The sequence below is a fragment of the Coregonus clupeaformis genome, unplaced genomic scaffold (assembly GCF_020615455.1).
Source record: "Coregonus clupeaformis isolate EN_2021a unplaced genomic scaffold, ASM2061545v1 scaf2190, whole genome shotgun sequence".
In the NCBI taxonomy this organism is placed as follows: domain Eukaryota; kingdom Metazoa; phylum Chordata; class Actinopteri; order Salmoniformes; family Salmonidae; genus Coregonus; species Coregonus clupeaformis.
This window is the reverse complement of record NW_025535644.1, coordinates 52,449-75,590: the sequence shown is the minus strand read 5'-3', so window position 1 is coordinate 75,590 and position 23,142 is coordinate 52,449. Positions and strand designations below refer to the sequence as shown.

General features: G+C 44.3%; 1 pseudogene; it reads left to right on the top strand.

Annotated features, from left to right (window-relative positions):
* Positions 1 to 6,758: 6,758 nt before the first annotated feature.
* Positions 6,759 to 21,213, top strand: LOC123488335 (annotated as a pseudogene).
* The last annotated feature ends 1,929 nt before the right edge of the window (positions 21,214 to 23,142 follow it).

Genomic DNA, 23,142 nt, shown 5'->3' with positions numbered 1-23,142 from the left:
CCTATACCATCGGAGATAGGGTTTGGTTGGCCACACGGGATCTTCCGTTACGGACTGAGTCTAGGAAGTTGTTACCGAAGTTTATTGGTCCGTTTGTGGTGGAGAAGGTGATCAATCCAGTGGCAGTACGACTCAAACTACCGAGGACGCTCAGAGTCCATCCCACCTTTCATGTCTCCTGCCTCAAGCCTGTCTTCCTCAGTCCTCTGTTGCCTCCTCCGCCTCCTCCTCCTCCTCCTCGGATGATCGGAGGTGGTCCTGCCTACACGGTGCGTCGCATTATGGATTCCAGACGCGGGGCCGGGGTTTCCAGTATCTCGTGGACTGGGAGGGTATGGTCCTGAAGAGGAGTTGGATTCCGCGCGACAGGTCCTAGATGCGGATCTCATCAGGGACTTTACCGCCTCCATCCTGGCGCTCCGGGGAGTCCGCGCCGGTGGCGTTCGTCGGAGGGGTACTGTCGATCCCGGCTGTCTGAGTCGGGGGTCTGGTCGTAATCTCCAGTTTCCCAGGGTTCGGGAACGCTCCGGGAGCGCTCTGGTTTCCGCACCTGCTTCCTATTAGCAATCTGCACACCTGGGCCTAATCAGCACCTTTCTTAGGCTCTGGCCCAACATCCAGTTCCTGCCGGATCGGTTAGCCATGAACAGTAGGTGTTCTGTGTATCAGTTGACGTTCTAGCGTGAGTTTTTGTTATTTTGTACTTTGTTGAGTTTTTTGTGTCCTTACCTCCGTTTTTGTTCCACCTGCAGTCACACGTCCGGAACCTTCACCCCACCTCTGCCTGATGGTCGGCGGCTGCCGAGCCATCACTGGACCCAGACTGCACCCCCAACTACTCAACCACGCACCCGCTCTGTCCCTGGATTACTGCACCTTTTGTTGTATCTAATAAACCCTCACCTTCGTTCAACTCTCCTTGTCCTGGTCTGCTTTTGGGTTCTGGCTGAGGGAACTGTGACAGGCACAACCATTATTTCTCCACGCGTGTGACCTATTTTAGTCCCTTCCTTGAAACAATTAATTATCGTGACTTTCGATGGATCATTAGGTCTCACCCGTATACAACCTTATATGATTATTAGTTACCACTATCGGTAACCCCGGAGTTTGTAAGGCTCCAGTTTCATGAAACGGATAGAGTTACGGCAAAGTCTACAGTTGTTTATGACTTTTGACTTGTTTAATGTATCTATCTCACACGATAATAGTTATTTCCCTCCTTGAAGTTTCACCCCCCGTTTTATATTTATCTAGAATACTGGCGCATGGGTTTCTCTAGATAAACGTCAAAAACGCCCGAAGTCCACTTCCTTCTTGTGTACTATTGACAATCCCAGATTGAACGCAACACATTTTTACATTTTACATTTTAGTCATTTGGCGACGCTCTTATCCAGAGCGACTTACAAGTGAGTGCATTCATTATTTTTTAAATATATTTTTTTCATACTGGCCCCCCGTGAGAATCGAACCCACAACCCTGGCGTTGCAAATGCCATGCTCTACCAACTGAGCTACATCCCTCCGGCCATTCCCTCCCCTACCATGGAGACGCTGGGCCAATTGTGCGCCGTCGCATGGGTCTCCCCGGTCGCGGGCGCTACGACAGAGCCTGGATTCGAACCAGGATCTCCTAGTGGCACAGCTAGCACTGCGATGCAGTGCCTTAGACCACTGCGCCACTCGTGAGCGCAGAGGTTAGTTTATTTTTGGTAATGGCCTCAACTACCTGGAGTCAATTGTGGACCCACACCCGTTTTTGATCTTACACCCGGCCCCTCCGTCTTATATTTATCTAGAATACTGGCGCATTGGGTTTCTCTAGATAAACGTCTAAGCAGACTGCCGGGATGTCGATCCCGTTTTGGATTATCGACTGATTACTACCCTCACTACAGCAGATTTAAACTGTTAATTTTTTTCCCTGCAGTTTCCAGATATCAATCCCCCCAAAATCATGAATGAAGACTACTGAGCCTTGTAGCTGGGATATCAATTTTGTTAATCTGTCACCATTCCTGTTCGTTTCCAGTTTGCCACCAGCCTGTAATGAACCTCCAATATCGGGGGCAGTCTTTGTCTATACCAGGGGTGTCAGCGTCGCGGCCCTCGGGCATCAGCGGTTTAATCCCTTGATTTTTCGAAAAAAAAAAAAAAAAATATATATATATTTTTTTGTAAAGAAGTATAAAAATGCGCTGCAATTTTTCTATAAAATAAACTCTGTTCCAATTGCTCCACTGATGCCAATAGATTGTGTTAAGCAAGCAAACTGTTTACACCGGGGCAGAGCAAGTAGGTCAAGCAGCGTGCAGCCAATGAGCTACTTTGTTTGCCCGCGATATTTATTATGGCTTCTACTTTTAACATTATGTGCTTTGCACCCTCATTGCCCCAATATTCTCTTCAAAAAAGAAAAGTAGAGTGCAGAGTGTTCCAAGAAAAATGGTCATCCTATTTATTCTGGAATTAATGAAAGCTGTATGTTTGGTGTGTTCAGAGCATGTTGCAGTGCTGAGAGAATATTTGTCCCACTATGTGAGTCTTCATCCACAAATATGACAACTTTCAAGGACAGCGGAGATGAGAGAAGGTGAATAACTGTTGGCGGGTCTGAAACCGTCTTCTTTACTCACCCAACATCTCCTGCAGTAAACTACTACCTCATTGCTAATAAATCCAGTGCTTCAAAACCATTTAGTGAGGGGTGATTTGTAAAAACATGCTGAGTGAAGCGTTGTGTGCCTGCGGCAGGCTTTGCAAATCTGACAAGAAACGAGTTGCAGAAGATTTCCATCTTTCAGTGGATTACCAGTTAAAAAGTAAAGTCATTTATTGCGTTTTCGGTTGCAATTGATGAAACCACACATTACGGATGTTGCACAACTGCCATTTTCATCCTCGGAGTTATACCTTGACCGTCACCGAGGGGTTTGTGGAGTTGGTGCCATACATCCGCGGCGCTGATTTTTTACCGCTTTTCGTCGGCCCGCTGGACGGGTCGGAGTGGACTATCCCCTGTCACTGGCTACAATAGTGCGCCCTCAATATCGAAGGGTTGTACAAAGTTCAGAGAGAAAGTACAATCTGCAAATGGAGGGCGTGATTTTTTACTTTTCACTGTATTTTGCACCAGGAGGCTTTGTGTTGCAAGTCATTAAAATACACGTCATGAAGGTGTCATCAAACTTTAATTTCATCCATCCAAAGCCTGAATCCCCGTCAGTTTACACCTTCTCAGAGAGAAAGACCACATCTATGGCCTGCCATACCACACTGAGGTAAATGTTAAGCCGAGTTGCTGTGCTCAGGCGTTTCTTTGATTTCTGAGAAGAAATTAACGTTCATGGAGGGCAAACCAGTGTTAGAATTTCATTCCCAGAATGGATGCAACCTCATTTGGTGATGTTACGGAGCACCTGAATATTACAACATCACCAACAAAGTTATCACGCAGTATTATGACAGCATACGTTCTTTCAGAGTTGAAGCTGTCATTGTGGGAAGACGCAACTTTGCCGGTGGTGATGCAGCTCCCACTTCCCCTGTCTGAAAAATGTCTGCAGCGACCCAACATCTGGCAGACATGAAGCGGTTCAAAGATAAAATCACGGGATGTTACGGGGAGTTTGAGCAACCTTTCAGATTTATGTTTATTGTTTTATGTTGATGTGCTATTGTTTTTAATTACTTTATTTGTATATTTAACCTATTCTTGACTCTGTAGTTCTTGCACTTGTTTGGGCAACGATTTCTTATTTTTATCTACATTTCTGCCTGAGAAATACACCCTATTGTTCTGTGATCTGTATATACTTCTGAATCACTGAGATTTGTTTTGTGTGTTCTTTGTCCTCAGAACTTTCAAATTTGTGTTTTATGATTTGTGATTTTGCTTTTCCTGTCCTCCTCCCTTTATGTTTATATGTTTTTATGTTGATGTCTATTGTTTTTAATTTATTTTATTTTTTTGTATATTTAATATTCTTATCTGTTCTATGTTTGGGGAATTTCTTATTTTTATCTACATTTCTCTAAATACACCTATTGTTCTTATCTGTATTCTGTTAATCTGCATTGTTTTTTGTGTTCTTTTTCTTTAGAATTTTCAAATAAACTTCAGCGTGTTTTATGATTAATAGTATGTTGTGCTTGTAATCACTATTTTGGACATACTGTCCTCCAGCTCCAGCTTTATGTTTTATTTATCGTTTAAAACCAATTTGAGTTTTTTTAATTTTATTATTTTTTCCCTTAGGAATAATTTTCCTCCATGTGGCCCCTGAGCTAAAATGAGTTTGACACCCCCTGTCTATACGATGTATCATCCGCGCGGGCGTTTTCGGTGTCCCGGGACACAGAAAATGGGTGTTGAGATCCGTTTCGAGGTCCAAGTTGTCACAAATTTCTATCTCAATGTTTCAAACTAATGTTATATTCTTATCATACCTACTCCTTCTCGGCTGCATTTTCCCTATTCCCATACCCAGCTGTCCTTCTCTCAATTTCTGCAACCTCTCACTCCCCCTCCTGTGTGACATCTGTTTTGAACCTCTCCTGTTATTGGTTTCCTTTACTTCTGCTTTCCTAACTACAAACACAAAATCTCTGTTGCTGCTATGCATCTTATCTGAGCTCTATATGATTAACTCTCTACTCTAGTCTTCTAATAGTCATACATTATTAGTTTAACTGCGGGATGTACATTTTAGTCATATCTTACTCACACATTTCTTTATCAGTCTGCCTCCTGCTTAGCCAATGTTTGCAATGATGATTAAAAAAAGAATTAGACTGCGTGTCTGTGTCTTGCTTGTGTTTGAAATGCTGCCTAGATAGCTGCATGTAAGTCCCCACTTGAGTTTTGCACTGGGACAAAAAACGAACTGAGAGTTTGTACGAACATGTTGATCATGTCTTTTGTGTACAAACTCACCAACTGAAAAAACTAAATCCTGCTTATGTTTTATAGTCTACTGGACGGACGTTTAACATTTATCATGTCCTTTGTTACAACATTAAGTTTTGTAGGCTACACTCAACACTCCCTTATCGCCCGATCAAGGGGGAGTAAGCTGCAGCGGAGCACTGACTCACTACTAAAACAAAGAATCTGCACATGCGCAGAAATCTCTGTATCTTTAGCCACGGCAAATCGGTTTCCAGACAATCCGGAACCACAGCGCACTGATTATGATTTTGCTCTGTGTGCTGGTAGTGTTCTAGTGTGCGTACCTCTTCACAAAACCATGCTACCCTTCAACACAAAAAACACTCGTTCATTTGTGCATGCTACATCAGTGTCTATCCTGTGTGTCACTCACCCTAACAAGACAGTATATCCTCCACACTTATCCTCCAAAAATATATCCTCCACCCACTATGCCACTATAATGGCTGAACCACTCTCTGAGTGGCAGTGTCTGGCACTGCATCGCAGTGTTAACTGTTCCACTAGAATCCTTTCTCCAGGCTCTGTCGCAGCCGCGCGACCGGCAGACTCATGGGCGGCGCACATTGGCCCAGCGTCGTCCAGGGTAGGGAGGGAATGCCCGGCAGGGATGTAGCTCAGTTGATAGAGCATGGTGTTTGCAATGCCAGGGTTGTGGGTTCGATTACCCACGGGGGCCAGTATATAAAAAAATATGTATTCACTAACTGTAAATCGCTCTGGATAGAGCGTCTGCTAAATAACTAAAATGTAAATGTAAAATGAAACAGAGCAGTACCTTCTCCTCCGCACAGCTATGCGGCCATAACGGCTGAAACAGAGCTACCTTCTCCTCCACACAGATATGCTGTCCATAACTGTCACGATCGTCATACATGAGGAGGACCAAGGCGCAGCGTTGAAGGCAAACATATTTCTTTAATAGATGATCACACAATCAAAACAACAAAAACGATGACGTGACAGTCAGTGGTAATACACAAACCAAATACGAACAAGAAACCACAAATAATGAATGCCTAACGGCTACCTAAGTATGACTCCCAATCAGAGACAACGAGCTACAGGCCGTCTCTGATTGGGAGCCACCATGGCCAACACTAGATCTACAACCACTAGAACATAAACAAATGAAAACTCACACCCTGCTCAACATACTAGAGTCCCCAGAGCCAGGCGGTGACAATAACGGCTGAAACAGAGCAGTACCTTCTCCTCCACACAGCTATGCTGCCCATAACGGCTGAAACAGAGCAGTACCTTCTCCTCCACACAGCTATGCTGCCCATAATGGCTGAAACAGAGCAGTACCTAGTCAGTTGTTTTGCCCTACTCTTAGGCAGGCCTGCAATCTGAAGGCCACGTACTGTGAGCCTGTGTTCGTGGCTGAGACTTCCAAATATCACCAACTTGGATTTGCATTCCCAGGCTGTCCAAGCCTGATATGAGGGGCTGCTATTTCAGGAGCCGTTTCAGAAAAGGCACACACACACACACACACACACACACACACACACACACACACACACACACTGACCAACTTACCTGCTCTGGACCCTCTCCATTCCGCTCTTCAACCTAGTCCAGCCAGGCCTGTTAGCAGTGTGTATGTATACTGAGTGTGTAAGTGTGTAAATGTCAATTTGTGTGTGTGTGTCTTCCTTCTCAATAACAGACTCAATAAACACACCCATCTCTGTTTCCTGTCAGTGTGATTTCCCTGAAACCTGTCGACAAAAGCTGCAGCTTATAGGGGAGAATGATGTATCTAAGGTGAGGAGGGAGAGAGAGAGAGAGAGAGAGAGAGAGAGAGAGAGAGAGAGAGAGAGAAAGAGAAGGAAACAGAGAGGGGCTGATGCGAAGCTGATATTGGGTGGTGAGTGTGTGAATGTGTTTGAGGAGAGTTGTGATTGAATGTGTGTACAGTGTTTAGTGACTGTACAGCATGTGCGCATATGAGTGTGTGTGTGCGAGCATGTGTATGTAAGATCAGGAAGCGGAAACAGTAGTTACCTGGAAGATCTAGAAGAAACATGGAGGACAAAGAATGCAACAGCGTCGGCTTCATGAGGCACGTATCAGGTAAACGTGTGTGTGTGTGTGTGTGTGTGTGTGTGTGTGTGGGCCTCTTCCATCTTCTATGTGTTATACCACACCACCTCAGTTGATAGAACTAACTAACTATCTAGCTTTTTAATTTCAGTTGTATGAAGATTTAATAAAAGATATAGTGTGACAGTCAAGCCACTGATATCTGTCTTTTATGTCATTTGAATTTGAATTTATAATAAACAAACTACAGTGGAACGGTTTGTTTGTTATAATCAACAGCTGAATATGCAGCTTTAAACTTTCAGTTTTCAGAGATGTGTGTGTTTGTTTGTGTGTGTGTGTGTTAGTGAGAGAGAGAGACCGAGAGAGAGAGAGAGAGAGAGAGAGAGAGAGAGAGACGAGAGAGACAGAGAGACAGAAGCGAGCGAGAGAGAGGCAGAGCGAGAGAGAGAGAGAGCGAGAGAGAGAGAGAGAGAAAGAGAGAGAGAGAGAGAGAGAGAGAGAGAGAGAGAGAGAGAGAGAGAGAGAGAAGGCAAGAAAGGCCTTCTATGCCATCAAAAGGAACATAGAATTTGACATACCAATTAGGATCTGGCTAAAAATACTTGAATCAGTTATAGTTATAATTCAATACATATAGTTATATAATATATACTGAACAAAAATATAAATGCAACACGTAAAGTGTTGGTCCCATGTTTCATGAGCTGAAATAAAGATCACGGAAATGTACTGAGGAGTATTTCTGTCTGTAATAATGACCTTTTGTGGGGAAAAACTCAGGGTCTTTAGCTTCTCTATTTGGACCATTTCTACGGAGATTGCCTAAAAGTAAATACTTTACCTAAGGAGTATAATCATATTTCCCATTGAGTTGATCGTGAGATACACTGGATAGGTGCAGTAATGTGTTGTTTTTCCCTTCATAGATGCTCTCCTCCCTTCTCACTCTATCTATCCCCTTCTCTCTCTCTCTACCTCTCCATCCCCCTCTCTCACTCTCCATCCCTTCATAGATGCTCTCCTCCCTTCTCACTCTATCTATCCCTCTCTCCATCCCCCTCAATAGAGGAGAGCTGTAGGTCCATCCTTCCATAGATGAATCTCTCTCCTTCCTGCTCATTCTTTATAATTTCATGTACTTTTCACCCCTTTTTCTCCCCAATTTCATGATATCCAATTGGTAGTTACGTCTTGTCCCATCGCTGCAACTCCAGTACTGGATTCGGGAGGCGAAGTTCGAGAGCCATGCGTCCTCCGAAACACGACCCCGCCAAGCCGCACTGCTTCTTGATACACTGCTCGCTAACCCAGAAGCCAGCCGCACCAATGTGTCGGTGAAACACACACATATAACTGGCGACACGAGTCAGCGTGCAAGCACCCGGCCCGTCCGAGTCACCGAGCGCAATGGGACAAGGACATCCCGCTGGCGACACCCTCCACTAACCCGGACGACGCTGGGGCCAATTGTAGCGCCACCTCTTGGGTCTCCCGTCGAACTCACGTCTGTAGTGAAGCCTCTAGCACTGCAATGCAGTGCCTTAGACTGCTGCCTCGACAGGCCCCTCCCGGCTCATTCTATCTCACTCTATCCATCCCTCTCTCCATTCCCCCCAATAGAGGAGAGCTGTAGCTCCACTGTGACAGACGAGTCGCGTGTCTACTACCAGACTGAGATCTTTGACCAGCTCCCCAGCTCTCTGGCCCGACGGACCCACCACCACCACCACCACCAGGACAGGGGGACCACGGAGACATTGCACCCAGTAGAGAAGCACCCTGGCCAGGCAGGAGGAGCCAGAGACAGGGCTCCTACCCAGTCGATCAGGAGCCTGCCGGTCTGTATGCAGAGGAAGAGAGTGGCAAGGTGAGTGATAGAGAGGTTGTGTGGAGAGATCACATGAACGTACACACACACACTCACACACACAGGTGTCGCACACACATGCAAATATTCACCAAACTGTTGCTAGAATAAGATAAGGGTCATGGAGGCAGTGTTGCAAGTTGCTTTACCATTCTCTGTTTCAGTGTTTATGTTATCATAGCAGTAGAGTGAGAGAGTTGGGTGTGTGTGGATATGGATGTGTGACGCAGCTGTAAAAATGATACAATATATACAATTTAAAAAAAAGACTTGCTGGTAAAGAGATGTGTCATATATATATATATTGGAGATATATTGAGGTGTGTTGGGTCTTGTCCTGTTGAAAACAAATGATAGTCCCACTAAGCCCAAATCAGATGGGATGGCGTATCGCTGCAGAATGCTGTGGTAGCCATGCTGGTTAAGTGTGAATTCTAAATAAATCACCTACAGTGTCACCAGCAAAGCACACCCACACAATAACACCTCCTCCTCCATGCTTTACGGTGGGAACTACACATGCAGAGATAATCCGTTCACCCACAATGCGTCTCACAATGACACGCCGGTTGGAACCAAAAATCTCAAATTTGGACTCCAGACCAAAGGACTAATTTCCACCGGTCTAATTTCCATTGCTCGTGTTTCTTGGCAAAAGCAGGTCTCTTCTTCTTATTGGTGTCCTTTAGTAGTGGTTTCTTAGCAGCAATTCGACCATGAAGGCCTGATTCACACAGTCTCCTCTGAACAGTTCATGTTGAGATGTGTCTGTGACTTGAACTCTGTGAAGCATTTATTTGGGCTGCAATTTCTGAGGCTGGTAACTCTAATGAACTTATCCTCTGCAGCAGAGGTAACTCTGGGTTTCCATTCCTGTGGAGGTCCTCATGAGAGCCAGTTTCATCATAGCACTTGATGGTTTTTGACCTTCTTGAAGAAACATTGAAAGTTCTTGAAATGTTCCGTATTGACTGACCTTCATGTCTTAAAGTAATGATGGACTGTCGTTTCACTTTTGTTTATTTGAGCTGTTCTTGACATAATATGGACTTGGTCTTTTTACCAAAATAGGGCTATCTTCTGCTTTATAACCCCTACCTTGTCACAACACAACTAATTGGCTCAAACGCATTAAGAAGGAAAGAAATTCCACAAATTAACTTTTAAATAGGCACACCTGTTAATTGAAATTCATTCAGGTGACTACCTCATGAAGCTGGTTGAGAGAATGCAAAGAGTGTGCAAAGCTGTCATCAAGGCAAAGGGTGGCTATTTAAAGAATCTCAAATATAAAATATATTTTGATTTGTTTAACACTTTTTTGGTTACTACAGGATTCAATATGTGTTATTTCATAGTTTTGATGTCTTCACTATTATTCTACAATGTAGAAAATAGTTTTTAAAAAAAAACTTGAATGAGTAGGTGTGTCCAAACTTTTGACTGGTAGTGTATAAGATTTAAAAAAATACTTGCTGGTAAAGAGGTGTGTCATCTGTCAATCAGGGACCTGAGGCACCTGCAGACGCCTACTATTGGCCGATGGGAGTCATGGGAAGCGGAACCAGAGCATAATCAGGAAGAGGCTCTGGGAGCAGGTGGTCGGGCGAGGCCATGTCAAGGCTTTTACCATGGAGCAGCATCCTCCACCATTGAAGGTGAGAGAAAACAGAGTGTGTGTGTGTGTGTGTGTGTGTGTGTGTGTGTGTGTGAGAAGAGCAAAGGGGAGAGAGAGAGAGAGAAAAAGGCATTCCAGTGAACATCTCACTTTTAAAAGTTAATATTCTGTTAACTCATATCCAAATAATGTTGTTGACTCATCCTATAGTCGTATTTGTGACCAAAGCATAAATTGGAGAAAACCCCTCACCTCAAACTTGTATACCAAACAGTCCATTTAAAAAATGCTTGCTATTTCCTCATAAAACATGATGTTATCTCCCTGAGGACGATGAGCTGGCCAACCAGCGGTCTACAGGTGGATGAGCTGGCCAATCAGCGGTCTCTTGTGCAAATATTTTTTATTACCGATATACGCCAACAACATTCTGTTGTTTGGGTACGCCCACACCATTCCAACACAGAAAATCTGCTTTTTAACACACTTAATTACCATGTTTGGGAAGGAAAACTACTTCACTCATATTGTAATTAATAATTAATTAATAAATGTGGAAACACTGGACAGTTACTTTAAGGCATGTAAATACTGAGGCACTTCATCATCATGGCGCAACATTTTGGAGTTTTCAGACAGAAATATGTTACGTAGAACTAACATGCAACGTTGGACAGCGTTTGGCAACTGAACGTGGCCCTGCACCACCACCACCACCACCTGTCTCTCTCTCCTCCCCCTCCAGGTAGATTTGGTGTAGGTGTGAAGTTTTTGTGGTGTTCTGGATATCTGGTTTACCTGAACCTGCTCCAGTGTCTGGTCATAGGAGGGACCATACTCACACCAACAGCAGTCTATGACAGCGATGGTGACAGAGGTGTGTGGGAATACATTCCTGTCATGTGCCGGATGTATGCATTGTCGTGGCAAAATGTAATATATTTAGTTGACAGTAGCTCTGTGATGTGGTTTGCAGGACTACTGAGGTTTGAGGGCAATGACTTCGGTTTTGGACTTCTTCTGTTGGTTCGGTAAGTGTGTGTGTGTGTGTACGTGTGTGTGTGTGTGTATTTGTGTACAGTCGTGGAGGCTGCTGAGGAGGACGGGTCATGATATTGGCTGGAACCAGCGATTGGAATGGCATCAAACCATGTGTTTGATGTATTTGATACCATTCCACCAATTCCGCTCCAGCCATTACCACAGCCCGTCCTCCCCAATTGGTGCCACCAATCTCCTGTGGTGTACAGTGTATGTGATTTAACCCTCCTTCTCCCTCTCTCCCTCTCCCTCCTTCCTTCCCTCCCTCCCTCCCTCCTCACCTCCAGGGTTTTCTAGAACGTTCTCCAGTGTTCTATGGGTTCTATGCATGTAGTTCTCTGGACCTGCAGTGTCTGAACATCGCCCCTCCTCTTCCTCCCTCGGAACCCTCACCGTCCTCATCCTCAGTCTGGTCATTGGTGGTCCGCAGGTCAGACACACACACACATGTTGTTTCACTATCCTTGTGGGGAACAAACAATGATTGCCATTCAAAATCCTATTTTCCCTAACCCCAAACTCCTAACCTAATCCTTAACCTAACCATTAACCTTAACCATAAACCCTAACCCAACCCCTAAGCCTAAAATAGCTTTGTTCCTTGTGGGGACCGGCAAAATGTACCGACTTGTCCGAATGTTCCTTGTTTTACTATCCTTGTGAGGACACACACACACACGCCTATTCTAATTCAATGCTTTTACATTTGTGGGAGCAGTGAACGAGTGCACACTTCAGGGGGAAGGAGAGATTATTGGGACGCACCCAGTCGCTGTTAAAGATGTGTCCACAGGGAGGACACAATAGTGGCTTTTTTTTAACATTTTCATCACCTCTTTTTAAACAGGACGTTGTTCTACAAGCACACGTAGTTGCTAGGCAACCACTACAACATCCACATGAGCTACAAGGTGTTCTGTGGGTGGGACTTCTGTATCCATGATCCCGAGGCCACCGCCCACCAAACTCCAGCTTCATCAGGAACAAACTGAAGGTTCGGGGTGATAGTCTGCCTGCCCTTTTCAACTCTCTCTCTCTCTCTCTCTCTCTCTTCCTCTCTCTCTCTCTCTCTCTCTCTCTCTCTCTCTCTCTCTCTCTCTCTCTCCTTTGCGATGATTGTTCTGCAGCCGTTCCTCTATCTCTGTGGACTGGCAACTCTTTAACTTCCAACACCTACAAAGGTTCTTCCTCTTCATTCTCTCTCCTTCTTTACCTTTTATATTTGACACTCGTTCACCTTTCCCTGTTCTATTTCTTTCTCTTGTCCCTCTCCTCCCCCTCCCTCTCCCTCCATCCCCCTCCCATCTCCTCTCCTCCCTCTCCCTCCTCCCTCCCCCTCCCTTTCCTCTACCCCTCTGCCTCTCTCCCTCCCTCTCCTTCTCCCCCTCCCTCCATCTCCCCCTCTCCTCTCCCTCTCCCTCTCCCCTCTCCCTCTCCTCTCTCTCTCTCTCCTTCTTCCCCTCCCCCTCTCCCTCGCAGTTGTACCTAGAAGAGGAAAGATTCCAGCAGCGCTGAGGCCAGAGGACGTTGAGGTCATTGGGCACACCTCTACTCCTGCGAGGCTGCTTCACTTCCTGGTCCTGGTTCTACTGGGTGAGCCTTCTGTCTCATCTACTAGCCACCATGGCCTCACAGGCTGAGAGGGTGAGAACTGTATGTGTGTGTGCGCTGTGCATGTATTAGTTAGTTATTGATTTAGTTAGTTAGTCAATTTATCATGTTCATTATTTTGGCAATCCTTTTTCCTTCTCTCCCACTCTCCCTCCCTCCTCTCAATTCCCTCCCCATCTCCTCCATCCCGCTCGACCTCCTCTCCCCTCCCCATCTCTCTTTCCCCCTCTCCCTCCCTCCTGCTCAACTTCCTCTCCTCCCGTCTCTCAGAGTGGAGACTATTTGATCATCAGGGTGCTTCTCCATTCCTACCTTCCTCCCATAAGTCATCACCCTGGTCCAACTTCTTCCTGCCTCACGTCTTCCGCCATATCGCTTCTTCGAGGATCACTCCCTCACCACCCAGGTCAATGCTACCCTCGTCAGGTAGGAGCAGAAATGTCCCATCTTTATTGGTACACAATATCATCACTCATCATCATCAATACATAAATATTGATAATCACTAGTTCTCTCTTCATCATCATTAATTCACTTCCTCCTCTTCTTCTCCTCCTCCTCCTCCTCTTCCTGCTACCCAGGGGAGTATCTTCCTGGTTGGCCGTCTGGGATGTATCTCTTCTTCCTCTTCAAAAACAGCCAACAGGAAGTGAGTCATAATACTAACCATTGTAATAATATAATAATAATAATATGCATTTAACAGACGCTTTTATCCAAAGCGACTTACAGTCATGTGTGCATACATTTTGTTGACAACTACAGATCATATTGACACATTGACAGACCTTTTTGGCAGCTAAATGTACATACAGTAAATGGACTTAATACTCTGTGTGTCCTCAGTGTTGGGAGAATCAGTTTGGTAAAGAGATGTACAAGCTCTCTGTGTTCGATTTCCTGGCCTGTTTCTGCAACACCTTCTTCTATCGCCTATCCTAGGAAAAGTAAGTTTATGTTCTGCTTTCGGAAGGAGTATTTCTGATGAAAACTTATTTGAGCCCAATGGAACAGAGCACTTGTAGGCTTGTGGGAACCCTCGCTTTCACCTGTCCAATCATCACAGATCAGTTCATACTGTAGCCAATTTTGTGGGTTGCCCTGACTGGGACGTTGGCTTGGGTCCAGCAACTGTCAACTCAACAACTTAGCTGTCACATGAAGATATCCAAACTTCTTCGACAAGGTTGCCAGGTGTTGGGTTGCTACAATATTTTAACTATGTGAGGGGAAGAAAGGATGTGGCTTTGGATGTTTTCTAACAGTATCCTTCATCTTGTTGTCCCTCCATCCCTCCTCTCCCAAGCAGGTGGTTGGTGAAAGGTACCCATCGTCTTGGTTGGCGCGGTTGTAAAAACAACATTTCCTGATCCCGTTCAATGTTCTAGACCTGGTGTACAGTCAGACGGTCACCTGGGTAGGACTGTTCTATTGTCCCCTGCTGCCAAGAACATAGAGATTGTCAAACTAGTGGCCATCTTTTACATTAAGAAGGTGAGCGTTGTTGGTGTTAACATAGTCTTTCTCTCAACATATTACTGCCTACTCATCTTCCATGGCCGGCTCCTGAAAAAATTCTCGGGGGGCAATTTTTCTGATGATTTAGGTGACCTACACACATTTTAAAAAGATATGTCCAACGAACAACATGAAGACGGGGGCAGCATATAAGTCAATACTGATATACACGTTACTTGCTTCAAAAGGCCTCATGGTTGAATTGGGAAATATGTGCACCTGAGCATAATTCATCAACAAGCAAGCAGGAGCTTTTGATAGAGGCTACTAGAAAACATTGATGCAGTTATTGGTAATAAGAAATTTTGTAGACTTCCATATTCTGCCCTCTTGTCAGATTTGTGAAAATGATACAGTGATAGACATTTTTGCCTGAAAACAGAATTTGAATAATTTATAGAAAAGGTAAACACAGCTATCTGTATCTTTTGGTAAAAATGAACAACCATATTCTGGCTAATTGTATGAGATTGTAAATATGGAACAACCATATTCTGGCCAATTGTGTAGATTTGTAAAAATAACATGAACAGATTTTTTTTTTTTTTTACTTTAAAAAAATGAAAAATAACTATTTTAAACAACATCAACTGTGAACTGATTTGAGGCGTGTGTGTGTTAAAGAGCAGACAGGGAGGGACAAAGAGAGAGAGAGGCTACATTACTTGTACTGAAAACTGTTCTCTTCTCTCTTTCAATGCAGCAAAGCGGTCAATTACTTTCTCATTGAAATCGGGCATGCTGAGGATAGTTCCCTCTCCATGGAAAGCATGGCCATGTGCATTCAGACGTTCCTGGCCCATTGAATTTAAATGTTCTTTCGTGGTCAAAGTTGAGAAACATCTCTCAGCTTCAGCTGTTGTCATGGAGTAGTTATGAGGATGTTCAACAGAGTCACAGTCTCAGAGAACGTCTCTGAGGTTGTAGCTCATGAGAACCTGGTACAGTGCCAGTGCACCACAGCAGCCCTTGGATTCAGGATTCTCATAGATCAGAGATAGTTCTGTCTTGGCTTTGCCTTGCTCAGCATGGGGTATGCATTCACAGTGGCATTCAGAGCCTCATCAGGAAATGAATGGCAGTACCTTTCAAACATGTCTGCTTTGCAGTAGGTAGCACTCACAAGGTGGCCAGAGAAAGAGAACCTTTCTTTGGTGTGATCCAGGATAGGTGTTGCAGACCCTCTTCAGAGCCAGCCTCTGCTTCTCCTCTTCTCTCAAAGCTGTTCTGGGTCTTTTGGCTCCTGTTGCTTCTTCAGCTAGGCTGTTGAGAGGAGTCCCTGAAAAGGCAAACAGAGACCAATGTGTTTGTTGTGCTTTGTACAGTATTGTTGTCTATGTGATGCACAGGTTATATGCAATGTATCCATGTTAGTACAAATACTTCAGTTCCCACTTAAAATGGGCAGGGATGCATAATGTCTTTAGTGTTTTAGTTAACTTTGTGTCTCACATAGCCTGGATGTTCAGCACAGTATGCAGTGGTGCTCTCGCTTATGAGCCCATGCTAAAGTTGACTAAAAAGAGGAATAAAAAAGAAAAGAAAATTGGTGTCCTTAAAGGTTGGATTTTCCAACTTTTTTAATTAAGTCATTAAGATCAATTTCCAAAATATGAGGGATTTTTTATTTTTTATTCCTCTTTTTAGTCAACTTTAGATGTGTTCATACACTTATGAGCACCACTGACGTACACATAGTATATAAAATAAGCTAGATTACACCACTGGCCATATATAATGAGAATAATGTAATTTCAAACACAAATGCAGTCTCCTTTCATGCATACATTTTCAAATAAAGCTCTGCTTTGAGAAAGATCGAATGATATTGTTTAATCTACCTTATGGCCTGCACACTGCTTGTGAAGCTGTTGAGGGCACGTTTGATGAAGACAGCATCGATATCCTTCTTCTGTAGCTTCTGGTACAGAATGTCGACGTGGGGCATAAGGATTTTTGTGAAAAAGCCCCAGGAATTTTTTTAATCTTCATCATGTAACATCCTCACATAGCCAGATGCCTCTCTCACGGTGGGCTGGTCAAATGAACTCCAATGAACCCGTCCGGGGGTGAACCTAATGAACCCGTCATCACACTGGCTCCATCGTAAGCTTGCGCAATGAGTTTGACTTTTCTCATCGTCGCAAAAAGACCGTTCAGTCTCTCCAAAAGCACACTGGCGATTGGGACTGAGGTTGATTCCGAGATGGGAAGGAACTCAAAGCGCTCCCCTGCTTTTGTGGTTGCTATCTATGTACCTCAGCACAAGCACCAGCTGTTCTGTGTAGAAACGTCTGTGGCTCGTCAGCTTGGATAGCTACGAAGTTCTCCGACTTCACCTCCTCCCACAATATGTTCCCTCACTATCGCTAGCATACACCTCCAGTAGCTCGTTTTGAATGGTCTTTGATGTGCCCTTGAAAACTTTAGCATTTTAAGATGGTCATCAAACACCTCGTACCTAATTGTGCCACAAAGTTGACAAGTCCAAGAAAAATACCAGGGGTTGGTGAGAGAGCCCTCAGTTTCATCTTTGCCTGCTTAAAGCTAACTCAAACACTCCGCAAAAAAACTTCACACACACTGGATTAGCCGGCTGAGGATGTGGCGGTTCTTGCTAACCTCATCGTTGTGGCGGCGGTGACAGCCAGCCTGTATCCCTCATCCAGTTGAGTGGCAATGTTCCTCTCCCCAAAAGCAGACAATCTCAAACAGCTATCCATGTGTGGTCTTTGACAGCTCTGGTTTCTTAATCTTTTTCTGAAAGATGGTGCATGTCCATTACACCAGTCGCTGTCCAAGCAGTGCTGTCTGCCGTGCCGCCTTCAGGGTGAAAGAGTAAGCAGGGGTGCAGAAGACTGCATTAGCTACATCGGGAGCGTGCTAGCCAGGTTTTTCGTTCGTACTTTTTGGAAAATCCTCGGGTGTAGGACTTTCCCCTTTTAGTAGAAACCTGTTGAATTATAAAATTTGGTCTGGGAGGTCCTAATTGTTTCGTTGCCAATTTATCTTGATTTGTTCGCAACAAAAAGGAACTTCTTTCAAAGAGACAATCGAGTTGCACTGAACCCTAGCCATCTTGACAGTAGTACGTGAATTGATTGACGCGCTACCCGCTCTTTTCTTAGTTATGTTCATGGTTATTTACGTATGACGCGTAAGTGCAAGCCCTCCCGGAACCCATAGAGATTGTATTGAAGGCTCTGATATTTGAAAAAAAAAAAGATTTTACATGAGAGTCTATGAGAGACGTTCTGGGGCGATTTTCAACCTGACTGAAATCGCCCCAAAGCGGAGCGGGGCCATTTGAAGCACGACTTTAGCCTGATTGGACATTTAGTGGCAGTATCAGACGTCTAGATTAGAACACTGATAACTACTGTTGCCGTGATATAATTGATTAGAAAAAATCCCTTCCTTTTCCCGTTTGGCAGTGCGTCGCCCATGTGCCCTAATGAACACAACACCTCTGCATCTATCACTGTTTCATTTCTCCCTTCTGCCTTGCTCTCTCTCTCCCCCTCCCCCCCTTCCCCCCCCTCCCAGTTGACAGTACTCCAGTGCTGTGTTCCGGCCCAGAGAATGTTCCGTGCCTCCAGTTCTTCAGTTCTGTTCCACTTCATGTTACTACTGGGTCTCATCATGGCAGCCATCACCCTTGGAAGTAACCTCCAACAGTAAGACCTCACTACTCTCTCCTCTCCTCTTTTTCCCCGTAAGACCTCACTACTCTCTCCTCTCCTCTTTCACTCCTGTTTCTCTCTACTAGAATCACCCTCCACCAGTAATTATGAAATAAAATAAAAAAAAAGATCCTAAATTACTTCTCTGGTTCCTTGAATCTGATTCCTCTCAAGGGTTTTTGTCGTGACGTGACTTTCGTTAATCTGATGACTGTTATTTATTCAATCAACTAACTATGTTTAATTGTAACCCGATTAAATGAATCATGTAACAATTACCACATTAGAAATTTGGGGCACCATGGAATAAGTTGTTTATAGAGTTACCATCTCCCCGAATTAAACTCTGAGAAGATATGTTATATATCGATAACAGTCACTTATTAATCATTACCTCATATCAGTCTCATTCTGAACGTCGCAGAACTTCTTGAATCCGCAAGAACCCCAGCCTTTTCTGATTATTCAGTTCTACACAAATGTATTTAATTATTTATTTACTAACTAACTAAATAATAACACAGAATACACATACACACTTACATGAGACAGAAGTCCCTAGTGGACTGACAAGATATGACAGCTTATTACACAGAGATGGAGAAGGGGGTGGGGATGGTGAGAGATAGAGAAAGGGATATTTATCGTGGATACATTCTATAACTATTCTCACTTTAATCAAGCACACGAACCACCGCCCGTTCGGGATAAGAAAATAATGAATGCATTTACGTGTTGAATACCTTCGTTCGTCGTCTATCTCGGTCAGGACAAAGCCCTCTCGGGAAGTTGTTTATGTGAGCTCACCCGGGGTGTAAGGCTCTGATTGTCCACCAGAGGTCACAATGTCCTTCTTCTTAGTTTTGGTCTTGTAGTGGCGTGTCCCACCTTGTGTCTTTAGTCAAAGTTCTAGATCTCTTTACATGCACAGCTGCAGACTGTCAATGTTTTGGTCTGGTGAGTTTTTCTTCACCTCGTGTTGAGTTTCAGAGTTTCAACCATTTCAACGTGTAGCCATGGCTTCACGTCTGCTGGTCTGCATATGTTAATTCTTAGCAAGTCCTTTTAAGCACTCTGGTCGAAAAGGGCGGTTCCATCACACTGACACGCTCTTCTGACCTCATTCGGGGCGTGGCTTAGTTAATGTGCAACGGACATGAAATGCCATTATTATCTCATTAGAAAACCAAAATCACATTCCTATCTTAACAAAAATAGTTTCATCGTTCTTCATATTGTATTAACATCATATTGGATGGAAACTTGACAGCTAGAATGTGTTTCCTTTCTAAGTTACAGTATTTGGCTCATACAGTTTTTAATAACATCACAAAATGAAAAGCAATATGACATGATTATTCTTTAGGTCCCCACTGACCATTCCAAACATCCGGATGTTAGAAATATTGTTCCAATGTTCACTTTTTTGGACAAAAAAGTTTTGGCGGCAAAAGTATTCTGGAGACAAAGCACGTCTTTCCCAATACTGTGGAGGAAAGGGAGAGATTCCCCTCCTGCTTAATTAAGGTGTCAAAACCAGCCCAGCCCCACTTCCTATTCTGTGGGTAAGAGGGTCTGGTTGTTGTCAGCTATTTACCAAGCTGATCTGAGGCCTTTGATCCTCACCCAGGAGAGTCATGACAGTTTCTTCCTATCCGCAAAGCACTGTACTTGTTCTCTCCTCTATTTCCCCCTTGTCTTCTTTAAAGGTTCCCCCCCTCCTCCAGCTGTGGTCCGTTCGTGGGCAGCGCTACAGTGTTTAATGTAACAGCTGTGTGTGTGGACAGTCTGCCAGGACTGGCCCAGTCCACCCTGAGATACCTGTCCTCAGAGGCCTTCATTCTGCCTCTGATACTGGCTCAGATGTAGGTGATATAGATCATACACACACATACACATAAACACACGTACACACACATGCACGCACACACACACCAGCCTGCCACCCAATGCTACTGGCTCAGATGTGCAGTAGGTGATATAGAACCTGACTCCTCTCATAGATTCTGTTTCTTACAGATCATAGAAATATAATAAATAGAACATAGCACGTTCTTGTTGCCATGGATGTAAATGTTACAGATCGTATATCATGTTACCCTTTTCCCCAGTGTTGTCCTGACCACCTTTGAGTCGCGGAGGAGAGCAAATGGAAAAGCCATCGAGAGACTGAAGGACATGCTGGTGATGGTAGGTTACCCACCGATAACAGTATTAGTTAACCCCCTATTAGTTAACCCTAACCCAGCTGCTGATAATAATAAATAATAATATGCCATTTAGCAGACGCTTTTATCCAAAGCGACTTACAGTCATGTGCGCATACATGTTTACGTATGGGTGGTCCCGGGGATCGAACCCACTACCCTGGCGTTACAAGCGCCATGCTCTACCAATTGAGCTACAGAGGACCTGATGGTAGGTTTGTGTCTTCATAGTAAGAAAGTTCAAATAGTGCAATACATCTTGAGGCTTAAAACATTCATTCTCTCTCTCGCTCTCTCTCTCTCTCTCTCCCTCTCCCTCTCTTTCTCTGTTTCACTCCCCCAGTGCACCTCAGATAAGCATTTTCTGCTGAAGCAGCACACTCTTCTCACTCAGACGCCAGAAGAAAACCTTCAAGGCCCCCACCACTGTTTCAGGCACGAAAGAGGGCAGCCCTACCACCAAGAAGGACCCCTCAGCAGGCATCGGAGAGGACAGCCATATCACTCAACTGAAGGACCCCTCTGCACAGCCTACAGGAGATGACAGCCCATCATAGAGATAGAGGACTCTACCCAAAATTCAGTTTTAGCATGGGCAGCGCCATTCAGGACTTTCATCATTTTGAAGTAGTCAACTGTGTGGAACTTTCTATGGGTTAAGGAAGGATCACATGATTCCATCCAGGTCATCAGGAGGGATCAGCCAAATAATTATACTTGTGAGGAAACATTCCATAACTGCAGGTAGCTGTAAATCGCCAACATGTCTTTATACCTGTTCAAACAACACACCCCAGGTGGCAGTATGCACCCTTTCAGTTTGTTTACCAACTCATAGAAGTAGTAGTAGAAGAAAATTAACTACTTCGAAAAATGGAGATGGCCTCAATGGTGCTGCCCATGCTCTCACAGACGCCATATTGGGACAGATACAATGTTGTGTTCTCGAACTATCTCTATGCAGCCCATTGAGTTAGAAATAGAGGCCACCCTCTATCTTTGCGCCAAATGCACCCTCTATCCAACTCTATGGAACTGACAGCTGAATGGCACCCTATTCCATATTTAGCTCTCAAAAGTAGTAGTAGATGTGACCTTTGAGCTTTTTGTCACTCCCTAACATTCAGGGTTTATTGCTTTGGGCTGTACCTACAGTGGGGAAAAAAACTATTTAGTCAGCCACCAATTGTGCAAGTTCTCCCACTTAAAAAGATGAGAGAGGCCTTTAATTTTCATCATAGGTACACGTCAACTATGACAGACAAAATGAGAAAAAAATCCAGAAAATCACATTGTAGGATTTTTAATGAATTTATTTGCAAATTATGGTGGAAAATAAGTATTTGGTCAATAACAAAAGTTTCTCAATACTTTGTTATATACCCTTTGTTGGCAATGACACAGGTCAAACGTTTTCTGTAAGTCTTCACAAGGTTTTCACACACTGTTGCTGGTATTTTGGCCCATTCCTCCATGCAGATCTCCTCTAGAGCAGTGATGTTTTGGGGCTGTCGCTGGGCAACACAGACTTTCAACTCCCTCCAAAGATTTTCTATGGGGTTGAGATCTGGAGACTGGCTAGGCCACTCCAGGACCTTGAAATGCTTCTTACGAAGCCACTCCTTCGTTGCCCGGGCGGTGTGTTTGGGATCATTGTCATGCTGAAAGATCCAGCCACGTTTCATCTTCAATGCCCTTGCTGATGGAAGGAGGTTTTCACTCAAAATCTCACGATACATGGCCCCATTCATTCTTTCCTTTACACGGATCAGTCGTCCTGGTCCCTTTGCAGAAAAACAGCCCCAAAGCATGATGTTTCCACCCCCCATACTTCACAGTAGGTATGGTGTTCTTTGGATGCAACTCAGCATTCTTTGTCCTCCAAACACGACGAGTTGAGTTTTTACCAAAAAGTTCTATTTTGGTTTCATCTGACATTCTCCCAATCCTCTTCTGGATCATCCAAATGCACTCTAGCAAACTTCAGACGGGCCTGGACATGTACTGGCTTAAGCAGGGGGGACACGTCTGGCACTGCAGGATTTGAGTCCCTGGCGGCGTAGTGTGTTACTGATGGTAGGCTTTGTTACTTTGGTCCCAGCTCTCTGCAGGTCATTCACTAGGTCCCCCGTGTGGTTCTGGGATTTTTGCTCACCGTTCTTGTGATCATTTTGACCCCACGGGTGAGATCTTGTGTGGAGCCCCAGATCGAGGGGAGATTATCAGTGGTCTTGTATGTCTTCCATTTCCTAATAATTGCTCCCACAGTTGATTTCTTCAAACCAAGCTGCTTACCTATTGCAGATTCAGTCTTCCCAGCCTGGTGCAGGTCTATAATTTTGTTTCTGGTGTCCTTTGACAGCTCTTTGGTCTTGGCCATAGTGGAGTTTGGAGTGTGACTGTTTGAGGTTGTGGACAGGTGTCTTTTATACTGATAACAAGTTCAAACAGGTGCCATTAATACAGGTAACGAGTGGAGGACAGAGGAGCCTCTTAAAGAAGAAGTTACAGGTCTGTGAGAGCCAGAAATCTTGCTTGTTTGTAGGTGACCAAATACTTATTTTCCACCATAATTTTCAAATAAATTC